We start from the raw sequence: 22,642 nt of genomic DNA on the forward strand, positions 1-22,642 counted from the left end.
AAGAATTTGTTCCATGGCAGCTGACAAAAACTAAAACTCATAGTTTTTTCCCCCAGAGAACTTTTTATTGAACATTTTCCAGTATAATACTGATAGACATGTTCTTAGGTTGTGATTCCCAGCAACAGAACCATCAGTGAGAATTTGTGAGAAAGTGATTTACTGGGGATTATTCCAGAGATGAGGGCATAGTAGGGGAGTAAGAAAATAGGGCCAGTAAGGGAAGCAGATCAAACAGGAATGTGAAATCAAGTAAAGCCCCACAGAGTTTTCCTTTGGCTGAATCCCAGGGAGAAGCTCTGAAAACAGAGCTGTCTAATTAGGAACTAGGCTTCTGGATTATTTGTACTCCCGTCTAACACTCATTGGTTGAGGACTTTCCCTTGAAGAACATGCAGATTCTTAGGCACTTCCTGTTTCTGTGGGCAAAACAACAACAACAACAACAAAACAAGTTCTGAGAGCAGAGCTGTGACAGAGACTCAGGTCCTGGTGTTGGGAGTGAGAACACCCCAAAGCCCATGCATGCACAGCCTGCTGACAGCCCTGCTACAGAGCACATCCAGATCTTTAGCTTAGATTCCCTTACCCAGGAATATGGAGGTCTGGAGGATAAGTAGCTGTGGGACTGGGCCTGAGATTGTGTACGTCTGACAAGTTCCCAGGTGATGCCATTAACACCACTCATGAATCACTTTCAGGGGCCAAATGCAACATTGTGCTTTACGTTATTTTGTACCAGAAGGCCCAGTTTTATTTTGGATTTTCAAGTTGACTTTCATGGAATCATGCTTTACAAAAGAGTTTGAGAAAGAAGAAATTCCCTAGAAACACTTGATTCCACCATTGAATTTCCTCAGTTTATCAATGAGGTCAGCCATTGTTACAGTACTTTAGGTTGGCAAGGGAGGTTTCAGATCCCCAGTACTTCTGAGAATATAAAGACCAGATGAGTACCTAACATTTTTTGAGCTTGTCATTGGGCCAGCAGCCAAATCTATTGTCCAGATACCAAAGGATGGTTCTTTTTCTCTATATCTTTTCGCTTCAAGTTCACTCATCCATTCAACAAGTGTCAGCTGATCCCTTGTTATTTGCAAGTCCCTAAGGTTTTTCCAGTAGTCATGTATGGATATGAGAGTTGGACTGTGAAGAAAGCTGAGCGCCGAAGAATTGATGCTTTTGAACTGTGGTGTTGGAGAAGACTCTTGAGAGTCCCTTGGACTGCAAGGAGATCCAACCAGTCCATTCTGAAGGAGATCAGCCCTTGGATTCGTTTGGAAGGACTGATGCTAAAGCTGAAACTCCAGTACTTTGGCCACCTCATGCGAAGAGTTGACTCATTGGAAAAGACCCTGATTCTGGGAGGGATTGGGGGCAGGAGGAGAAGGGGACGACAGAGGATGAGATGGCTGGATGGCATCACCGACTCGATGGACGTGAGTCTGAGTGAACTCTGGGAGTTGGTGATGGACAGGGAGGCCTGGCGTGCTGCGATTCATGGGGTCACAAAGAGTCAGACACAACTGAGCGACTGAACTGAACTGAACTGAACTCAAGGAATGTTTTGTTAAAGTCAGAGAAGTAAATCAAGTTAAAAAGAACAGACATGTCTCTTGCTTTCTATAACTTTATCATTTAATGTGTTGGCTTATAGAAGTAACCGGAAACTGGTTTCCAACTTATCAAACATCTGCAATGTTTAATATGGGTGTTTAATGGTTGACACAGCTTGAATTACCCCCGAGTTACATTTGTCTTGTGCAACCTGCTTGAAGATGTGAAGTGGGTGTCCATGACACAAATTCCACAAAGAAATAAAGTAGAAAATTATTTTTAAGCCTTGTCATTGGATATGGGAAGGCATTGATGCTTTTTTTCATGCCAGCTATACTCTTTATTTTTATATTCCTCAATGAATGCTAATAAGACATACCAGTGCAGACTGCCTTAGGCGGGAATAAATATTATGCACTTGCAGTAATTAATTTATGGCACAGTGCAGTCAGTAGGGTAAAGTGAGTTTGTGAAATTCTCAGAGTACTTGACAGCTTCTTATTGAAGCAGAAATAAAATGTAGTCAGTAAATGGTAAAACGCTGAAGAAAGTGTTTATCGCTACAAGGGTTATATTAAGTAGTTGGGGTACTTTCCTACTTAGCCTAGAGGTTATGCATTCATATTATTACAATGTGAGTGCAGTATTTTCTAAACAAAGCAAGTAAACAATGGAGCAAAAGAATAGTTCATTAATATATTCCTTGAAAATAACTTTTCACTACCAGTATGCAAATGAGCTTCTAGATAAATTAACCCTTAAGTGAGTCTGAACAGAGATCCCAACTCAAATATTTGGCTTCGAATACCATTGAAGCAACTGTAGTTCAGAAAATACTATTTCATAGACACGCAGATGGTTTTGCAGGTAGTCATAGTTAGGATAATGATGCTGACTGTTTCCAGAATCCCCTGCTGCTAGGAGTGAGGTTTTGTTGGTGGTGGTCTTGCTGTTTTCTTTTAGATTCTCCAGAGTGGAGCCTGTGGTGGAGAGCCTAGTGCAAGTAGTTTGAGGGAACACACATAAGAGAAGGGAAGTGAAGGAAAAAGTGAGGCAAAAATGCTATTTCAGGGTACGTGTTGCCTCAGCTGGAACCCACAGGGAGCTCTGCATTGTGTATCATGATGCAGAGTTAGACTACCTTGAGACAAGGGGCCCAGCCTTTTGTACCTGCAGCAAGAGGGGAGAGTAGGAACTCTTTCAAGTGAGGTGGTGGCACTTGGGCAAGGACAGTTCCTGTTTTGGAGAACTGGAGAAGGAGGCAGCCAAGATCTAAGACACAGAGCAACTGCAGGATAGAGCCTGAGACCCTCTGCTTATGGCACAGACATCACCCACTGTCCTCCCCTGGGAGGTGAGGGAAGGAGAAAAAACGACAAGTTGCTTTATGGACTAAGTGCTGTAACTACAGTATAATAGCAAAACTGATGACCTCTCACCAATCAGCAAATCTTGGCCACAAGACTGCTTTGGTTCCTGGTATTATTATTAAACTTTTCCTTCCTAAGTAAGTTAAAAGTTAATCCCATAATGATCCCACACTTCTTTGATCAAGTCTTGGCATAAAATGCTCCAATAGGATTTAAACAAGTGGTTACAACACGGGGGGAAATTGACTAGGGAAGAATTGACTAGGGAAGAATGAGCTCAGGCATTGGATGACAGAATCGGGTGGGGGCAGGGGTGGGGGACAGATGAATCTCTGGTCACGAGGTGGCACTACTCCGTGATGAGCATATCACTTCCTTTCTCTGTGGGAATCTTTGCAAACCCAGGTTGTGTCCTCCCATTTTGCTTAGACTTTGCCTCAGTGATGGCTGGAGCATGAAAGCCCTGGTCTCAGCAGGGTAACTAACACTGACGTCAGCCACCAGCCACCAGCCACAGCTGTTCTGAAGAAGAGCCTGGATGATGATGTTCTCTGGTCTAGAACATGGGCACAAGCTTGGGGAAACATGGATGAATGATCCTATTTTCTTTGCCCACTATCATATAATGTAGAGTTTCCCCACCTTTTTCAAAGTCACTTGGGGTTACAAGTGTCTCTGCTTGATCAGCCTCAGGTGCCCGTCAGAGGGACGTGGGTCAGCACCCTCTCCTGTATTCCTCTAGTTAGTTTTGAGAGCATCTAGAACGCTAGACAGCATGCCTTACACAGACGGATCCTTGACTTCTTCCCTCTCTCTGTTCTCTGTTGCTCCTTTCACTCTTTTCCCTTATATTTCCTTATTTTCTCTGTCCTTTATTACTTTATCTTCCACCTTTATTTTTTGCCCTCACTCTGCCTTCTTTCTTTTTCCTCTTATTTATTCCCTACTTTCACCTTTTCTCCTCCCCATCTCATATGTTACATTCACCCTGCCATTTGCCCTCTCCCCTCTTGCTTGCTGTCCCTTCTTTCACCTCCCTCCTCCTCACCCTTCCTTCTGTTCATCCTTTTCATTTTACATTTCACATCTGCCCTCTCTCTTCTGTCTTCTTCCCTCTCTTTGGTTTTCACAGCCCATCTTTGAGTTCCCAGGTAGTCAGGATGCCTGCCAGTCAGATGGACTCCTCAGGCTCCAGTCTGATCCAGAGGCTCAGCACAGGGACAAGGCTTGTTGTATTTATTAATTCAGTGAAAGTGATACAAGCATGATCAAAATGTTTAATACTTCAGTAGAAGGCACTGGGGATGTGAGAGGCAAGTAATTTAGCAGGGCTCTGGACCTCCTTCCAGACTGCTTAACACAGGGTCAGCAATGTTGGCCCCCAGCCTGCCAGGGTCTCTGTGTTTTGGATGAGCAGCTGTACAAGATTTAAGGATTATTTTCCAGATCCTCCAATTCTTGGCTCATGGCATTCTTGGAAGAACTCACATCATGCTGATGTAAGTTCACCAACGTCATCAGCCGGCTTTGAGAAAGATCTGTCTCCACTGCTTCATTCTCATCACACATACCATCTGTCTCTCATGCTCCTTTGGCAGTCAGAGGGTTTGATGCATTATGCACCTTGGAATATTCAAAAGATTATATAACCACCAGGCTATCAAAACCAGGAGACCAGAAATAATGGGAGCATCTTTTTCAAGGACTTTTCCCTCAGTTATGATGTTAAGGAGGACAAAGGTGTTTGCTGGAGAATTTTAGACAAGCATAAAAATACACAATCACAGGCATAAGCGTATGTTGAAACCTCATGCCATTGTAAGGATTGATGGTGTCAGTTTGGTTGAGTGGAAGTGGAAATATCTTCCACTTGGTTGAGAAGTGTGGGAGTAAGAAATATCGTCTGACAAAGGCTCCCACAATGATTAACCAATTTTGTGATTCATCAAAGATCTGTAAATTGTTGAGGGTATTGCCAGAGAGATGTGGTTTATGTGTGAACAGATGAAAGCAGAGGATACTTTATCTTTTAGGGTTGGTTTAGTGGTACCATAGGGTGATATATTAGCCCCAAAAGTGAATAGATAGAGGGAAGTGATGCAAGTCATATTTTCACGTTGTTGATTTACCCACCCAATTAGATGAGTAGTGGTTTTTACATCAGAATGCTGGTTGGTTACCCTAGGAAAGCATCGTCCCGTGGCACACCTTTCTCATTAGATCAGTGCATTTATTAAGCTAATTAGTACGCTCATTATAAGCTAATCAGTGCACTAATTAACATAGAGAAACTCTTCTCACTAGTAAGCATGAAAGAGCTAACTAACTCTAGGAAACATATGCAAACTTAGTGGTTTGTGGTATAAAGACTAGAAGTTTAGAGGAGCAGAACATCAGAAATCTAACGGGGAAGGTTGCTTGCTGAAGTCAAGCAGAGAGGCTTATCAAGATTTGGACACCTCCACATACTACTCTAAAAAGCCAGTATAATTACCTTATATTGTTGCAAAGTCTTTGTTTATTTGATAAGCTCTGTCCCTTGGGTCTAAGGGTTATCACAGCCAAATAAACTCTGGATTTCTCAGAAAGTTCAAACATAGACAGTGTATGCACTTTGGTCTCCTGCAACACAGGTATGCCTCCAGAAGCCAAAGAAATTTCAGTCTTCATCGCCCTCTGCAGCTGTAAGCTCTCTGTCCCTTCTATTTTCAGCATTTACTTTCAGAAGAAGAAAGGTAGCTTCTTCTTCATTTGTACACAGACCATCACAGCTACTCCCCAACTGGTCCCTTTGGCTACCAAATCCACATCTTTTTACAAGACCCCTCCTACAGCCAAATGTTCCAGTCTATTCTGACTCAAGTGCCCAATATCTTGAGAGAATTCTTGATTCACTCCACATTGGTCATCTGACTATCTCTGGCCCAATCAGCTGTGACCAAGAGGTGGAGTCACAGGGCACATACATGGCTATATGCATTCATTTGGTAAAGGGGAGATTAGTTCTCAAAAAACATAGATGTGGCTGGGTGGGTACTTCCAAAGATGGCTGCTCAAGTTTGAGATGAGGAACAGCACCAGAAAGATGATCATGGATTGGAATTGAACAAGATAAATGGACCTGTAATCATATCCTAATTTAAAAGTAACATCCTTAGGGGCCTGATCTCTCAAAAAGTATGACGGTTGTGCACAGATTTTTTTAATTTGTAGAAATTTACCACAATCTTCAAGATAATTTCTATTTTACAGTAAAACTGCCAATTTAAAATAAATCTATGTGATGGTTTTAAGTGGATGTTAATGTTTATCTTTTTGGTTCACTAAATTAAATGTGTTTTAAAAAATCATATTGAAACATAAACACTACTGCCAATTATTTGATTCCTATGATTAAAAAGTTCTTTTCTCACAATATATAAGTTTAATTATCTTTTCATTTACCAGCTCTCCACTTTCTCCTTGAATAAAATGCATCTAATTTTCTGCCTTTCAGGTTGACTTCTTGCTGTGTCAATAGCTTTTTAAATAACCTAAGTGACCTACATTAAACCCTGAGGTATTTTATAAATAAATTTGATAGCTCTGTCATCATTGCCGTTCATTTAAACACACAAACCCATAACTCTTCCTTCTCTAGCCAAGCCAATCAGTCACCAACTCCTGCCAATTTCTCTTTCTTGATGTCTATCAAATCCATCTTTTTCAGTATCTCTTTCTTTCAATCCTCTGTGTCCAGGGCTGCTTCAGGAATATCCCCCAAGCACAGGTTTGCTTTTGCCTGTCCCTTCTGCTAATATACTTTTAAGGATTCAATACTGCTTTCAGAACCAGACCTACTTTGATCACCCTTTTCCTTGAGAATATTCCTACTGCTTATCCCTCACTCCCCTGCTGCTGCTGCTAAGTCACTACAGTCGTGTCCGACTCTGTGCAACCCCATAGACGGCAGCCCACCAGGTTCCCCCGTCCCTGGGATTCTCCAGGCAAGAACACTGGAGTGGGTTGCCATTTCCTTCTCCAATGAGTGAAAGTGAAAAGTGAAAGTGAAAAGTGAAGTCGCTCAGTCGTGTCCGACTCTTTGCGACCCCATGGAGTGCAGCCTACCGTGCAGTGTCCATGGGATTTTCCAGGCAAGAGTACTGGAGTGGGATGATGCCATTGGCTTCTCTGTCTCACTCCCCTACCTATCCATAAAGAAAGCTGGAAAAAAAAAAAAAAAAACAGAATGAAAAAGAAGAGGCAAAGTCTGGTGTAGAGTGTGTCTGGTTTAGGTAATAAAGCTAAATTCTTCCGGCTAAATGAGGAGAAACCCACCTGCATTTATCTGGTTCCAGTTGCTTCATATTCTTACCTTTTATATCAACATACTGGTCTCTGAAATGACTTCAGAGCCTTCCAGTGGCTTCTGAATGGGTCTGCATATCATTTTGCCTCCTTATCTATCATGTATTACATGGTTCTGTTAGGGTATGAATCAGAGGCGAGAGTGCCGGATTTGATTTAAAAGCTTTTCCCTTTCTCCTCTTAAAATTCCTCATTCTATAATAAATGTTAGTTTGTATTTGCTTATAAAGTTATTTTATGAAGAGGTGTTTTGCAGTTTTTTCATTATTTTTTCCTCTGTAGTTCTAGAAGATAAAATTTGATATCTTTTTTTTCTTGTATAGTCCTTGTGCACATTTAAAGTTTTTCTTCAAGAAAGAAAAAGTAAATTTACAGAAATAAATTAATATGTTCTAGAAAAGAATTAGAGTCAGAAATTGTCCATGGCATCTGGCTTGTGGTGAGATACATGTATCAGCTCTTAAGCTATTAGGCCCCAACAGGTTTCCTAAACTTTCCCTTTGTGTTGGGGATATGCATAATCACTGTGTAGATAACCCATTTCTGGAAACCTCAGTTCTCCTGCTTTTCTGACTTCCTAGTTTGCAACTCTTGTAGAATGCATAGCGTCTCCTGGGGATCCACTCAACAAATATCTATTTTGAGCACCTACTTTCTTCCGGATACTCTTCTTGGTCCCAAATCTAATGGGAAGATGCCCACGGAAGAGTTGAGATTTACAGACTCATAATTGAATACCAAATCCATTTCTCAATAAAAAGTTAAATTCTTTACATGTTGTTTAAGCATTCTCTGTGCTTCTGTGAAGATGTGGGATAGTAATAAAACACTAGCCGGAAAGAACTTGACATATAACGCCTGATGGCGGTGGTTTAGTCACTCAGTCATGTCCACTCTAGTGACTCCATGGACAGTAGCTCACCAGGCTCCCCTGTCCCTGGGATTTTCCAGGAAAGAATACTGGCATAGGCTGCTATTTCCTTCTCCAATATAACCCATAATCAACACATAACCAGGGGCTTCAGCCTTTGTTTATCCCAGAATTTGTCAAGTAGTGCCAACAATAGGTGGATGCAAGTTGCGGTCTCGGTTTTCTGATAAAATAAAGCAGGCATTAACCGAGCCCCTACCCTGGACTAGAGACAACTAGAAGCATGACATAAATCTTCCCTTCAGGGTGCTCACAGGTTATTGGATGCATGGAGGGAAGAGGAAAAGAACACCTATATTAACAAACAAACGTGTGGTTCAAGATAGTCTTGTCCTTGTGCATTTTCATTCCTTTCCATCTTACTCCTTGATGGAAGTCGAGGGTCTTTGAGCATAATAACCCTGGGAAGTTATCCTGTGAAAGGTGATTGTTATTTCTAGTAATATGGCTAATATTATTATTATTGTTAAAACAAACAAGAACTAACCTTAACTGAGCATTTATGTATCAGATACTCTTCTAAATGCTTTATGTTACCTGTTTAGACTCATAACTTCTTCATGGAATAGGGCCTTTCATTATTTTCTTTATAGTTAAGGAACCTGAGTCACATTAAGTAACTTGCTTAATGATTCAGAAGAGGGTTTGTCTTATAAATGTGAATCTCAGCCATTTCAGCCTTGGATGCCTGAGGTAGAGGTCTTCCTTGTTTCAAACAGAGGATGATGGGATGGTCTGATGGAGCCATAAACTTGTATAAGGGCAAAGGGGTAGATTCTCACAGCAAGTAATGAAGGGAGAAGTGACTTGGGGATGCCCCGTCTAGAGTGGGCAGTGGTTGGTCAGAAAAGGATCCCCATGGGAACAATGGAGAATATCCTCTGATTTGGATGCTAAATATGTTTGAGTTTCACGGCAACTCAGAATTCTTTCTTTCTGGTATATACCATCTGGATATTGCAGAACATGAGTCCTCTATATCATCTCTCATCCTAAGTCCTAACCCAAACCTTTTGAGGGAAAGGCTTACAAGGAAATGATCAGTTTTACTGGATGAGTGGGTTTTGAGGTAGGAAAGTCTTCTTGGTAGAGGTTAAGCTGAGTCTTGGAAGGTAAGTAGATAATTTGCCAGCTGTCCTTGTGTGTGCATGAGTGCGTGCTAAGTCACTTCAGTCCAACTCTTTGTGACCCTGTGGACCATAGGTTGCCAAGCTCCTCTGTCCATCAGATTCTCCAGACAAGAAAACTGAAATAGGTTGCCGTGTCCTCCTCCAAGGAATCTTCCCGACCCAGGGATTGAACCCGTGTCTCTCACATCTCCTGCACTGGCAATTGGGTTCTTTACCACTAGTGCCTCCTGGGAAACCCAGCTGCTCCCACCACCCACCTAAAAAAAATAACAGGGATAAAATGGGCATTCCTGAAAGAGAAGTCAGTATGGCAATGGGACATAAGTAGCCGACAGTTTTCAGAGGAATCACAGGAAGCTTCACTTGGTTAGAGTTGTCCTGCTGGGGTGATGTGTCTGGAGGGGCTGGCATGTACAACCTTGTAAGCCATGTTTTAGAGTAAGATATTTGGGAGCTATTGAGAATATCTTAGCTGAGGGGTAACTGGTCAGCTTTGGTTTATGAGGGTCACTCTGGCATGATACAGAGGGTGGCTGGGAGAATGATGCATCATTCTTCTGCATTGCTTCCAAATCCTCTCTCCATATAGACATGCAAAGTGTAGCGCCTCTTTACATTCGTCCCTTTGAACTCATCTTGAATAGATTGAAGGAGAGGACAGATAGCTAACACATGCATTTGTGCCTTTAAGCTTCTAAGAAAAATGACAATGGGATGAATATTGTTCATGCAACAGATGGAAGATCACTTGTAGTTTATATTTACATTTGTGAGAAATCTGAAGGATTGAGTGGTTTATCAGTACTTCTGTTGTGTGTGCTATAAAAATCCACGGGTTGAATCAAGGCTTAGTGACGATTATGGAACCAGAATGCACTACTCTATCTCATCATTTATTATTTAATTAACAAATATCAGTTTAGTATTTACTATTAATATGTGTTGAATAGATGGTGTACTATGTGCTGTGGGGTATGCCATGATTATCACAAATGCTAATAATACCAGTAATAATGTGGTGTGTGAGTGCTAGGTCATTTCAGCCACGTCCAACTCTATATGCCCCTATGGACTGTAGCCTTCCAGGCCAACATTTGTACCAGTCATTTTGCTAAATGCTTTACATGGGTTACCCAATTAAATCCTTCCCCCAAACACTAAAAGTTAAGTGTCACTACTATTTTTATTTTATTGATGAGGAAACAAACCCAGAGAGAATATAGTAAGGGGACTGGGGTTTGAAACATGTCTGACACCAGAATTTGAGCTTTTAGTTTGATACTCAAAAGAATTTAGATTCTCATTGAGGAGATGAGCCAGTAAAATGGGAAACGATAAAAATGTCATAAGACAGATACAAAATGCTTGTAAATGGGTTCAGAACGGATAGGTGACCACATTTAGCTTGGGACGATCAGGGAAGCCTTTGTGGGGAGAGAGTACTGTATCTTAGATTGGATTTCTCTAGACACAAACCTTGAGACAGGGACTGATGATTGGTTGATTTGGAAGATAATCCCAGAAAACATTGTCAGGGTTGTGGGGAAGTAAGGAGGGAAGGACGGTAATAATGAAAATTTTCTAGAACTGGTCACCACTGTGGATCATTGAGGCTGAATACCAAAGGGGGCTCCAGGAGATAATAAGGAACATACTTCAGAGCTATACCACCACCAGCTGAGGAAGCTGAGGTATTTATACTCCTATGCTAATCTTTTATTGACTGAGGGCTGCTTCTGGCTTTATAACTCCCAATCATTTCCAGCCAGCCCTAGGCTCATGCCCTTAAGGCAGTGAGTATCCCGTGCTTTCAGTAGGATGAGGTTGGAATGTACTGGAATGATGACTACTGAGGTGACACGGACCAGGCACCATTAGCATCAGTTATAACATTTGAACTGCAGACACCTCTAAAGAAGGCAAGATATGTAGTCTTTATTTTAGTCAGCTGTGCACTCAGTTAAAAATCTGGGGCTCTACTTTTGAGAAAGGCAAGAGCAGTCATAGGAAAGGAAGAAACAGTCTCTGCTACAGTGTTGCCCAGAGACTGGTTCACAGGGAGATTTGATCTATACAAGGGAAACCAGAAAAGTTTTCCCTGAAGAAATATTTACTAAGCTGAGCTAAGAAAGCTGAGAGAAATCACAGGTATGTGCATATGTGTGTGTCTATGGAGGGAATGGTGGCAGCCAAGGCTTGAAGCAGAAGAGGGCACAGCGAATTGGGAGACCTGAGAGCAAGGCAGTATGGCAAGGGGTGGGGAAGGGTAGGGTGAGGTTGGAGAATAAGGGGGTGGGTTCCGAGCAGAGCTGGCTTACACTAGCCTGTGGACCAGATGCACCTAAGCATCCCTTGTGAATAGGGTGTTACTTTTACAAAGCTGACAGCATTATTACAGAGGAGACTGGATTTGAAGGGACTTTAGGTGCCACAGCAGAAGGTAGTTGTGATGCGTGCAATCTGCCATTCAGTGCCCCTGAAATCACACCAGGTGAGTGGCCCTCTGTATTATCAGGATGCATTTGCCTACAAAGAAACTGTTAACTCAAGTTGACTTAAGTAGAATGGGAAGCCTTGCTTAGATTCCCAGAAAGAGGTGTGTGGTCAGGCCTCAGTGACCTGGGATTTGGCTCTTTCCATGCTGTCCTCTGGGCTTCCAAGATGGCCCAGCGGGTAAAGAATCCACCTACAATGCAGGAGATGTGGGTTCTATGAATGTTCCCTGGGTTGGGAACGTTCCCCTGGGGAAGGTAATGGTAACCCACTCTAATATTCTTGCCTGGAAAATCCCATTGACAGATGAGCCTGGTGGGCTACAGTCCATGGGGTCACAAAGAGTTGGACATGACTGAGAAATATTTGGATTATACTGTCCTTTGGACTCCTCTTTCCTCTGTTTCAATCTTGTTTTCAGCTTGGCTTTCTTCATAATCATAAGATGGGCCAGGTGCTGCTTTTTCTAGCAGAAGAGAGATAATCCATCTCCCTAACCATAGGATAAGGATTCTTCTCTTCAGTCTTAATATACTGCCTTACATGTAGAGCCCACCCCTGGATCAGTGATGATTACTAGGAGAATTTCCAGGGCAGATTGGCTCAAGCTGGAAATCCACTCACCATTATGGAGAACAGGAGTACCAAAATTTGCTTTGACTAGTCAAGGATCACTTCTGGAGATGAAGATGTAGTTATAGAAACAGAGTGGATTTCTGAGAAAATAATTATTTTGAAAGGAAGAAGGGAGGAAAAATGATGCTAGGCTGATGATCAAAAATATGTACTCCTACTAATTCTGTCCCCTGCTTCAAAATACCCACAGGAAATAACAGGACTAAAAATTAAGGGATTTCAAAACATAGTTTTTCTTAAATATGCTTATCTGAGGCATTGTGGTACTGCAGTTAAAAGCCTAGACTCTGAATCTAAACACAGGACTCCAAAGCAGGGCTCTGCCATTTATTTAACAGATGGATCATCTTAGACAACTTAAATTTTTGGTTGTTGTTTTCTATGTAAGGTAAACACTAATAATCATCTCTACCACAGAGCTGAGCAGATGCTGAAATTAGATGATGTTTGTAGAAATCTAGGAACAGTGCTGAGTTCATAAGAAACCAATAAGTTGAAGCTAATGTTATCACCTCTTTGCTTCATACAAGATACTTCTCTGCCAGTTATGCTGAGATAGAGCAAGAACTTGTGATATGATTGGGAATTCCTGCCTTGAAGACATCTTTGGGAATTTGTAAAATTAATATATATTTAAAATGACTCCTTCTAAATGATCAGTTATAAATCTGGGTTTTGAAATGTAAGGAAGGCATTAAAAAGAGCTTCCCTGATATGAAAGCATAAGCAGGCTATTAGTGTTTCCTCATGTAAACATTACTGAGCCCCTTCAAGGAACAGATGGGCTTAAATATGAATGGATGAAGTGATAACCTAGGTATAATCAGTGGGATGGCATAATGACACTATTATTAGACTAGGGATGCATAGATTTAGAGAAGACCCCAAGCACCTATCACTGCCCCAAAATCATTATAGGAATCAAGGCTGCGGAAGCTAAGAGAACTTGCTTCATAAGGATGATTCCATTGTTTTTATGCTAAAACACATTCAGCCATTTTGTAGTTTTGCAAATCTCTCTCCTGAGAGAATGAAAAGATTTTTCAAGGCAGCTAAACCCACAGAACTACTAAAATGGAAATGAAATTAATGACATAGTTTTTTATATTCTCTCACATTCATCGATAATAAATCACATGAAGCCACAGCATCTTTGCATTTGTCACACAATGGTCTCTTTCCTCCTAATGGCTATACTTAACATCTTTCAGTACTACAGAAGTAGATTGATTGTGTAGAGTCTGGGAAAAGGCAATATTTGCTCATAAATAGCATCAGAGAATCATGCGCACACTGTGCAGCTGGCATGTGCCTTTAGGACTGCTGCGAAGGGGAGGAGTTTCAAGCGGGAGAAGTACAGTACATGAGCCATCTTCCCTTATGTGTTCTAGTTCATCCGCTAGATGAAAGGCACTGTTCTGTAGGCAACATTGTGAGGAAGGTCATGTTGAGAGGACATCTATCTTTTTGTCTTTTCTTGCATAAATTATATGGAAAAGTGAAAGCTGATGCTTCAGGCAACTTAGGGGCTCTTGAATGACAGTGCATTAGCCCTGAAGGAAACAAATGAAAAAAAAAAAAAAAAAACCTCTAAAAATGGTAAATATTCTTTGTGCTAATGTACTACCTCTTTAATTTAAAAACACTTTGTGTGTAAGGGTGTCCTGGGCATTTCCCAACCAGAGGGCGAGATACACAGGATAAAAGGCTTTTTTCTCTTGTCCTTCTTAGTCTTTAGAGTCTAAACTGCTCCTTTGTGGAATCTAAGCAAAGAAAAAGAAGTTTGTACGGGACAGAAGAGTGGAATCATTTGAAAGTGGTAGTGTTCGCCCAAGGCTATACTTCTCTAGCCCAGGGGCATGTATTCCCTGGGGTGCTGGCCTTGCTGTGCCTGGTGATACAGGAAACCTCAGGATAAAGTTGAATGTATTTTAGTGAAACATTTGTTCTACTTGAGGGTTGAATGAGTGAGTGAAAGTCACTCAGTTGTGTCCAACTCTTTGCAATCCCATGGACTATACAGTCCATGCAGATCTCCAGTCCAGAATTCTCCAGGTCACCATTCCCTTCTCCAGGGGATCTTCCCGACCCAGGGATCGAACCCAGGTCTCCTGCATTGCAGGCAGATTCTTTACCAGCTGGGCTACCAGGGGAGGGTTATTATATCAATTAAGAATACATTTTGCTGCAAGTAACAAAAACAGTGGCTTAACCAAATAAGAGCTTAATTTACTTATATTAATATAACAAAAGTACTAGCATTTGAAAATTGGTGCTTTCAGGGACTCACATTATTCCTCTCTTTACCCTCAGCAGCCATCCTTCAGCTGTTCTTTGCATATCAGCTTTTGTTCTGCTTCTTTCCCTAGTGGCATTGCAGTCTGGCTATTGTACTTCCAGGGACCAAGGCTGCATACAGATAGGCAGTACCAGCTGCCTCTAGTTTCTTTTTAAGGGAAGAAAAGCTTCCCAGGATCCTCTCCCTAAAGGTTCCACTTCACTCTCAGTTGCCAGAATTGGGCCAGATTTCATCCCTACTTCTAGGGCCAATTACACATCAGAAATAAGAATTGTCTTAGTTGGCCTAGACTAGTAATGATTCTATATTTGGGGTTTATCACACCACCATCCTGAAAAGAAATCCAGTTCTGTTAATGAGGAGAAAGTGCCTATTTCTTTATTTCTCAGTTAATGAGGTTACGCATAGGCAATAATTGAGGATATTTTAAAAGTTCTAAAACAAAATAAGGGTACATAATATAACAAGCGACAAATTGCATTATATTTGAAGACAACATCTGCAGAAATTACATGCTTTCAGCATGCATTTCAACTTGCTTTATTGTGTTGTATAATTGACCTTCCTCCACCACTGCCCTTGTCTGATCCACTTCCCACATAGTAATAAGGTGATATTTGAAAGGTGTAATCTGAATATACTGCTCCATTGCTTAAACCCCACCAATATCATCCCAACAGTGTTGGGATAAAGTCTAAAGTTCTTATTGTGACTTTGAAAACCTCTCAGAGTCTGGTCCCAGACTCCTCTCCCACTCCAGTTCTTGTCACTCCCCCCATTCACCTTCGAGACCCCTGTTGTACTTGCTCTGTCCTTCAGCAGAGCCAAGCAGTCTTGGCATTGAACCTGGTATATGTTGCTTTTCCTCTCTGGGTCCCTCTACTCCCACTTACTATATTTTATTTCTGCTGGCTAACTTCCAGCCATCGTTACAACAGTTGCTTCTTCTGGGATGCCTTCCTTGATGACCCCTGGTAAGATTTGATGACTCTCTCTATATATCCAGAAAACCAAAAACACTAGTTTGAAAAGATGCATGCCCCTCAATGTTCATAGTAGCATTATTTACACTTACCAGGATATATAAGCAATATTAAGTGTCCATGAATAGCTGAATGAATAAAAATGTGGTACATACACACAATGGAATACTATTCAACCATAAAAAAGAATGAAATAATGTTATTTACAGCAACATGAATGGACTTGTAGGGTATTATGCTAAGTGAAATAAGTTAGAGAAAGACAAATACTATATAATATCACTTCTCTATGAAATCTAAAAGATAAAACAAACCAAGGAATATAACAAAAAGGAAATAAGACTCACAGATATAGGAAACAAACTAGGAGTTACCAAGAAGAAGCAGAAAAGGGGGGAAAGTTAGGGGTAGGATATTAAGAGGTATAGACTACTATGTAAGAAATAAATAAGCTACAAGGATATATTGTACATCATAGGAATATAGCCAATATTTTATAGTAACTATAAATGGAGCATAATCTTTAAAAAAGTGTGAATTACTATGTTGTATAACATCAATTTCTGCTTTATTGACTATGCCAAAGCCTTTGACTATGTGGACCACAATAAACTATGGAAAATTCTGAAAGAGATGGGAATACCAGATCACCTGGCCTGCCTCTTGAGAAACCTATATGCAGGTCAGGAAGCAACAGTTAGAACTGGACATGGAACAACAGACTGGTTCCAAATAGGAAAAGGAGTACGTCAAGGCTGTATATTATCACCCTGCTTATTTAACTTATATGCAGAGTACATCATGAGAAACGCTGGGCTGGATGAAGCACAAGCTGGAATCAAGATTTCCAGGAGAGTGCAAACTAGTACAGCCACTATGGAGAACAGTGTGGAGATTCCTTAAAAAACTGGAAGTAGAACTGCCATACGATCCAGCAACCCCACCGCTGGGCATACACCTCGAGGAAACCAGAAATGAAAGAGACACATGTACCCCAATGTTCATCGCAGCACTGTTTATAATAGCCAGGACATGGAAGCAACCTAGATATCCATCAGCAGATGAATGGATAAGAAAGCTGTGGTACATATACACAATGGAGTATTACTCAGCCATTAAAAAGAATACATTTGAATCAGTTCTAATGAGGTGGATGAAACTGGAGCCTATTATATAGAATGAAGTAAGCCAGAAAGAAAAACACCAATACAGTATGCTAATGCATATATATGGAATTTAGAAAGAAGGTAACGACAACCCTATATGCAAGACAGCAAAAGAGACACAGATGTATAGAACAATCTTTTGGACTCTGTCGGGGGGGGGGGGATGATTTGGGAGAATGGCGTTAAAACATGTATAATATCATATAACAAATGAATTGCCAGTCCAGGTTTGATGCAGGATACAGGAAGCTTGAGGCTGGTGCACTGGGATGACCCAGAGGGATGGTATGGGGAGGGAGGTGGGAGGGGGGTTCAGGATGGAGATCATGTATACACCCATGGTGGATGCATGTTGATGTATGGCAAAACCAATACAATATTGTAAAGTTAAAAAAAAAAAAAAAGAGTGCTGGGAGAAATCTGAATAACCTCAGATATGCAGATGACACCACCCTTATGGAAGAAAGTGAAGAGGAACTAAAAAGCCTCTTGATGAAAGTGAAAGAGGAGAGTGAAAAAGTTGGCTTAAAGCTCAACATTCAGAAAACAAAGATCATGGCTTCTGGTCCCATCACTTCATGGGAAATAGATGGGGAAACAGTGGAAACAGTGTCAGACTTTATTTTTCGGGGCTCCAAAATCACGTAGATGGTGACTGCAGCCATGAAATTAAAAGATGCTTACTCCTTGGAAGGAAAGTTATGACCAACCTAGATAGCATATTCAAAAGCAGAGCATTACTTTGCCAACAAAGGTCCGTCTAGTCAAGGCTATGGTTTTTCCAGTGGTCATGTATGGATGTGAGAGTTGGACTGTGAAGAAAGCTGAGCGCCGAAGAATTGATGCTTTTGAACTGTGGTGTTGGAGAAGACTCTTGAGAGTCCCTTGGACTGCAAGGAGATCCAACCAGTCCATTCTGAAGGAGATGAATCCTGGGTGTTCATTGGAAGGACTGATGTTAAAGCTGAAACTCCAGTACTTTGGCCACCTCATGCGAAGAGTTGATTCATTGGAAAAGACTCTGATGCTGGGAGGGATTGGGGGCAGGAGGAAAAGGGGACGACAGAGGATGAGATTGTTGGATGGCATCACCAACTCAATGGACATGAGTTTGAGTGAACTCCGGGAGATGGTGATGGACAGGGAGGCCTGGCGTGCTGCGATTCATGGGGTTGCAAAGAGTCGGACATGACTGAGTGACTGAAATGAACTGAACTGATACCTGAAACATAGTACTGTAACCAACTATGCCTCCATTAAGAAAAAGGTCCTGGTGATCTTAGTTTTTGCTTTCTCAGTTCCCTCTTACTGCACGTAGAGGTTTTTAAATATATATATATATATATATATATATATATATATATTTGGCTGTGCCAAGTCTTAGCTGAGACTTGAGGGAGATTTAGCTGTGGCATGCAGACTCTTAGTTGCAACATGTGGAATCTAGTTCCCTGACCAGGGACTGAACCCAGGTCCCCTCCATTGGGAACAGGGGGTCTTAGCCACTGGACCACCAGAGAAGTACCTAGAGGTTTTTAAAATTTCTTTTGTTTAAATCAGAATCACTCTCTGCTTTTCAGGACATAGAATTTTTCCCATCTTATCCAGTTTGTCCACCATTGGTTTCCTACCTATCATATTACCTGGCACTCAGTAGGCATTCCACAAATGTCTTTTTAAATTTATTTTATTTACTTGTTTCTGGTCACATCATGAGGCATGTAGGATCTTAGTTCCCCAACCAGGGTTCAAACCCATGCCCCCTGCAGTGGAAGCAAGGAGTCTTAATCACTGGACTGCCAGGGAAGTCCCTCCATAGTGGCTTGATATTTAGTTACCTGAAGTTTGTGTAAGTACTCTCAACTCACATATTGACAGCTTGCTAATTATACAGGGGAAGCTTTACCCCTTCCCACAAGTTTGAACAATAAAGCCCAGACGTTAAGAAAGGAAAGTATGGTATCACAGGCATTTGGCCATTTGCCCGATATAACCTCAGTGCCCAGTTGATCAGGAAGGTTTAGCAGAAGATGAGAATTTTATCACAGCTACTCCCAAGACAACCACCTTTTTCTTCAAAAGATAAGCCTTCTATTTTGCTTATGACTTGTTTTGTAAAGATGCCTGCCATCTCCTATTTAAGGGTTTGTTGTTTGTTTTGTTACCCTTCAAGTTTACAAATAAGAGTATGGGGCCTCGAATACTCATGGAGCTTGTTTTCCTTCTCTGAGCTCTCTCAGCCTTTTTAGTAGGTCTTGTCCATCAGTCCCAGGCAGACAGAAACCATGTAGCAGGAAAGATCATGCCTCGGAGCCCTAAGGGCCTGGCCTTCTCATTGGTACCTCTGGATTCATGGTGCATGTTTCAGCAGGAAGACAGGCAGAGAAAGGAGTCTTCTGAGCACCCAGATTCAGCCAAAGCTGACCCTAGACACTTCCTTGAACTCTCAGCTTTTCAAGTCAGTAAATGTTTGTTTGTTTTGACTGCTTTGAGTTGAGATTTTGGTCATTCACAAGTGAATACCGAATAAAGTATTTGGAACTGGGGGATAAAATGGTTGCCTGGCTAGAAATATCATTTTAAACTCTGTGACCAGTGATGAGAAAGTTATTTTTTCACCTAAACCACTGAATATTTTATTATCAGAAAAGAGGCCAGGGGACAAAAACATAAAAACAAAGGTATTGAAGGGAGCCCTCTGAGTGCCTGAACGGGCGGAGCTATGGAGAAAGACTGGCCAAAGAGGCCTTCTGATTGCCAGCTACAAGAGGCTCGAAAAAAGACTCTGATAGGGCCATCACTCCTGTGGCAGAGGCAGTCTGTGTCCCAGCACACTTGGTGCCTCCAGGGTCCCCGCAAGCCAAGCAGCTGCGCCACCTTCACGCTCAGCTCTCACTGGGGCAGAGCTGCCACAGGCAAAAATGCCTTGCATCTATGCACACAGGGTCACTTCGGTCATGTTCAACTCTTTGCAACCTTGTAGACTGTGGCCTGCCAGGCTTCTCGGTCAGAGAGGGGATTCTCCAGGCCAGAATACTGGAGTGTATTGGCCAATACTGCTTGCCATACCCTTCTAGAGCACTATATTTCCTGCCGCCCTAGCCGCCAACTCCCCTGAGTTCCTGGTGCTGCCAGAGCCCCCGTGACCCAAGCAGCTGCACCACCTCCACACCTGGCCCTCACAGGGGCAAACCCAAGCCCTCCAGGGCAGCCTCAGGAGCAAACCCCAGTGGGTGACCCACATGCAGAGGTGGAAATAAAACCACAATTGAAACCCAGGGGCAGTGTGGCTAAGGAAGAAGACCCAAAACCTTCCCACCAGCTGTACAAGCTGCAGATTAAATCCACACAGTCAACTAAACAGACTGTGTCGATGGAATATATAAAAGGTCATTGAGAGCTCCCACAAAAGAAAAAAAAAAGGAAAACAACTAGCTCTGATAGCTGTGGACATTGGAAGCAAGAACACACAGGAGTAGGACCAGATTGGAATCTGAGCTGCTCCCACAGCAGGTCCAGAGATCAGCACAAGTTGGAGGGCATCCTAGGGAGGTGAGGTGAACTGTGACTCCCAGTGTGGGAAAGGACTCTGACAGCAGTGACTCAAGAAAAGCATTTATTATTCTTATGTTTTGACTTGATCTATAGATACTTTTGGACTTTTTTCTTTTTTTCTTTTTTCCCCCTCTGTTGTAGATGTCGATTTTATTGGCACTAAGAAATCCAATTAAGCTTTTGAGCTTTTTTTCTTTTTTCTCAGTCACATTTTTTACTGTTGTCATAAACCTCTGCCTTTATGTTGGGCTTTTGCAGTTCTGTGGATTTTTCCTCTTTTTTTTAATCTTTTTTTAATTTTTAAAAACTATTATTATTTTTCTGATTTTTTCCTTTACTTTTCCTATTGTTCTTTTCCCTTGCAGTTAATCTTTAACGTATGTAAATCATCTTTATCTACCTCTATTTAACTTTGCATATCTATTCTTTCTTTCTTTCTCTCCTTTTCTCTCAACATATTTGTTAGTTTTATTTTCATTGCTTTATTCCCCAGTTGGCACCTTGCTTTAATTTTGTTTTCCAATTTGTGCTTCAATTAGGTTTGTTCTGTTAGATATAATTTTTGGTATCCTTTGTTCACTGGGTCAATCTGTTGTACATTATTTTTGTTGGACTGTCTTGATTTTGCTTTTGATCACTCACCTAGAGCCAGACATCCTGGAGTACAAAGTCAAGTGGGCCTTAGGAAGCATGACTACAAACAAAGCTAGTTGAGGTGATGGAATTCCAGTTGAGCTATTTCAAATCCTGAAAGACGATGCTGTGAGAGTGTTGCACTCAATCTGCCTCAAATTTGGAAAACTCAGCAGTGGCCACAGGACTGGAAAAGGTCAGTTTTCATTCCAGTCCCTAAGAAAGGCAATGCCAAAGAATGTTCAAACTACCGCACAATTGCACTCATCTCACACATTAGCAAAGTAATGCTCAAAATTCTGCAAGCCAGGCTTCAACACTATGTGAACCATGAACTTCCAGATGTTCAAGCTGAATTTAGAAAAGGCAGAGGAACCAGAGATCAAATTTCCAACATCCACTGGATCATCAAAAAAGCAAGAGAGTTCCAGAAAAACATCTACTTCTGCTTTATTGACTATGTCAAAGCCTTTGACTGTGAATCACAACAAACTCTGGAAAATTCTTAAAGAGATAGGAATACCAGACCACCTGACCTGCCTCTTGAGATATCTGTATGCAGGTCAGGAAGCAATAGTTAGAACTGAACATAGCACAACAGACTGGTTCCAAATCATGAAAGGAGTACATCAAGGCTGTATATTGTCACCCTGCTTATTTAACTTATATGCAGAGTACATCATGAGAAACGCTGGGCTGGATGAAGCATAAGCTGGAATCAAGAGTGCTGGGAGGGAAAAAAAAAAAAAAAAGAGTGCTGGGAGAAATCTCAATAACCTCAGATATGCAGATGAGACCACCCTTATGGCAGAAAGTGAAGAAGAACTAAAGAGCCTCTTGATGAAAGTGAAAGAGGAGAGTGAAAAAGTTGGCTTAAAGCTCAACATTCAGAAAACTAAGATCATGGCATCTGGTCCCATCACTTCATGGCAAATAGATGGGGAAACAGTGGCAGACTTTATATTTTGGGGCTCCAAAATCACTGCAGATGGTGACTGCAGCATTGAAATTAAAAGATGCTTACTACTTGGAAGAGAAGTTATGACCAACCTAGACAGCTTATTAAAAAGCAGAGACATTACTTTGCCAACAAAGGTCTGTACCTGTTCTTTTCTGTCTGGCCCCCTCTCAACATCATGTTTTCTTCCCCCCCCCCCCCCCCCAGATTTATCAGCATTGTATATATTGGTAATTCATTTTGTCTTCTGTGCAGTATTTTTTGAGTACAGTACAGTGTACTCACATTTGGGTTGTTTCCAGTTTGTGCTCTTTTCAATATAGCTTCTATAAACATTGGAAAAGACCCTGATGCTGGAAAGATTGAAGGCAAGAGGAAAAGTGGGTGACAGAGGATGAGATGGTTGGATGACATCCCTGACTCAGTGGACATGAGTTTGAGCAAATTCCAGAAGACAGTGAAGGACAGGGAAGCCTGGGGTGCTAAAATTCATGGGATTGCAAAGAGTCGGACACAAATTAGTGACTGAACAGCAGTAACAACAAATAAACATTATAGACTGGTGTCTTCTGTAGGTATATGTT

The 22,642-nt window shown here is 41.5% G+C and overlaps 1 protein-coding gene across 26 annotated transcripts in view; it reads left to right on the plus strand.

Moving 5' to 3' along the window:
* The window catches only part of LOC147348186 (uncharacterized), a 732,824-nt gene that overhangs the window by 429,770 nt on the left and 280,412 nt on the right, over positions 1–22,642 (plus strand). For 2 of the 26 annotated variants that reach the window (XR_015151133.1, XR_015151136.1), the window contains exon 1: positions 10,857–11,483. The exons of 23 other annotated variants lie outside the window; for them this stretch is intronic. The gene's annotated coding sequence lies outside the window, so the exon portion shown is untranslated. Of the gene's footprint in view, positions 1–10,856; positions 11,484–22,642 lie in introns of those variants that run through there. One more of the 26 variants, XR_015151150.1, reaches the window with a different exon arrangement.

This window comes from Bos grunniens, chromosome 22 (genome assembly GCF_055505025.1).
Source record: "Bos grunniens cultivar Pamir isolate PY7600 chromosome 22, Bosgru_T2T1.0, whole genome shotgun sequence".
In the NCBI taxonomy this organism is placed as follows: domain Eukaryota; kingdom Metazoa; phylum Chordata; class Mammalia; order Artiodactyla; family Bovidae; genus Bos; species Bos grunniens.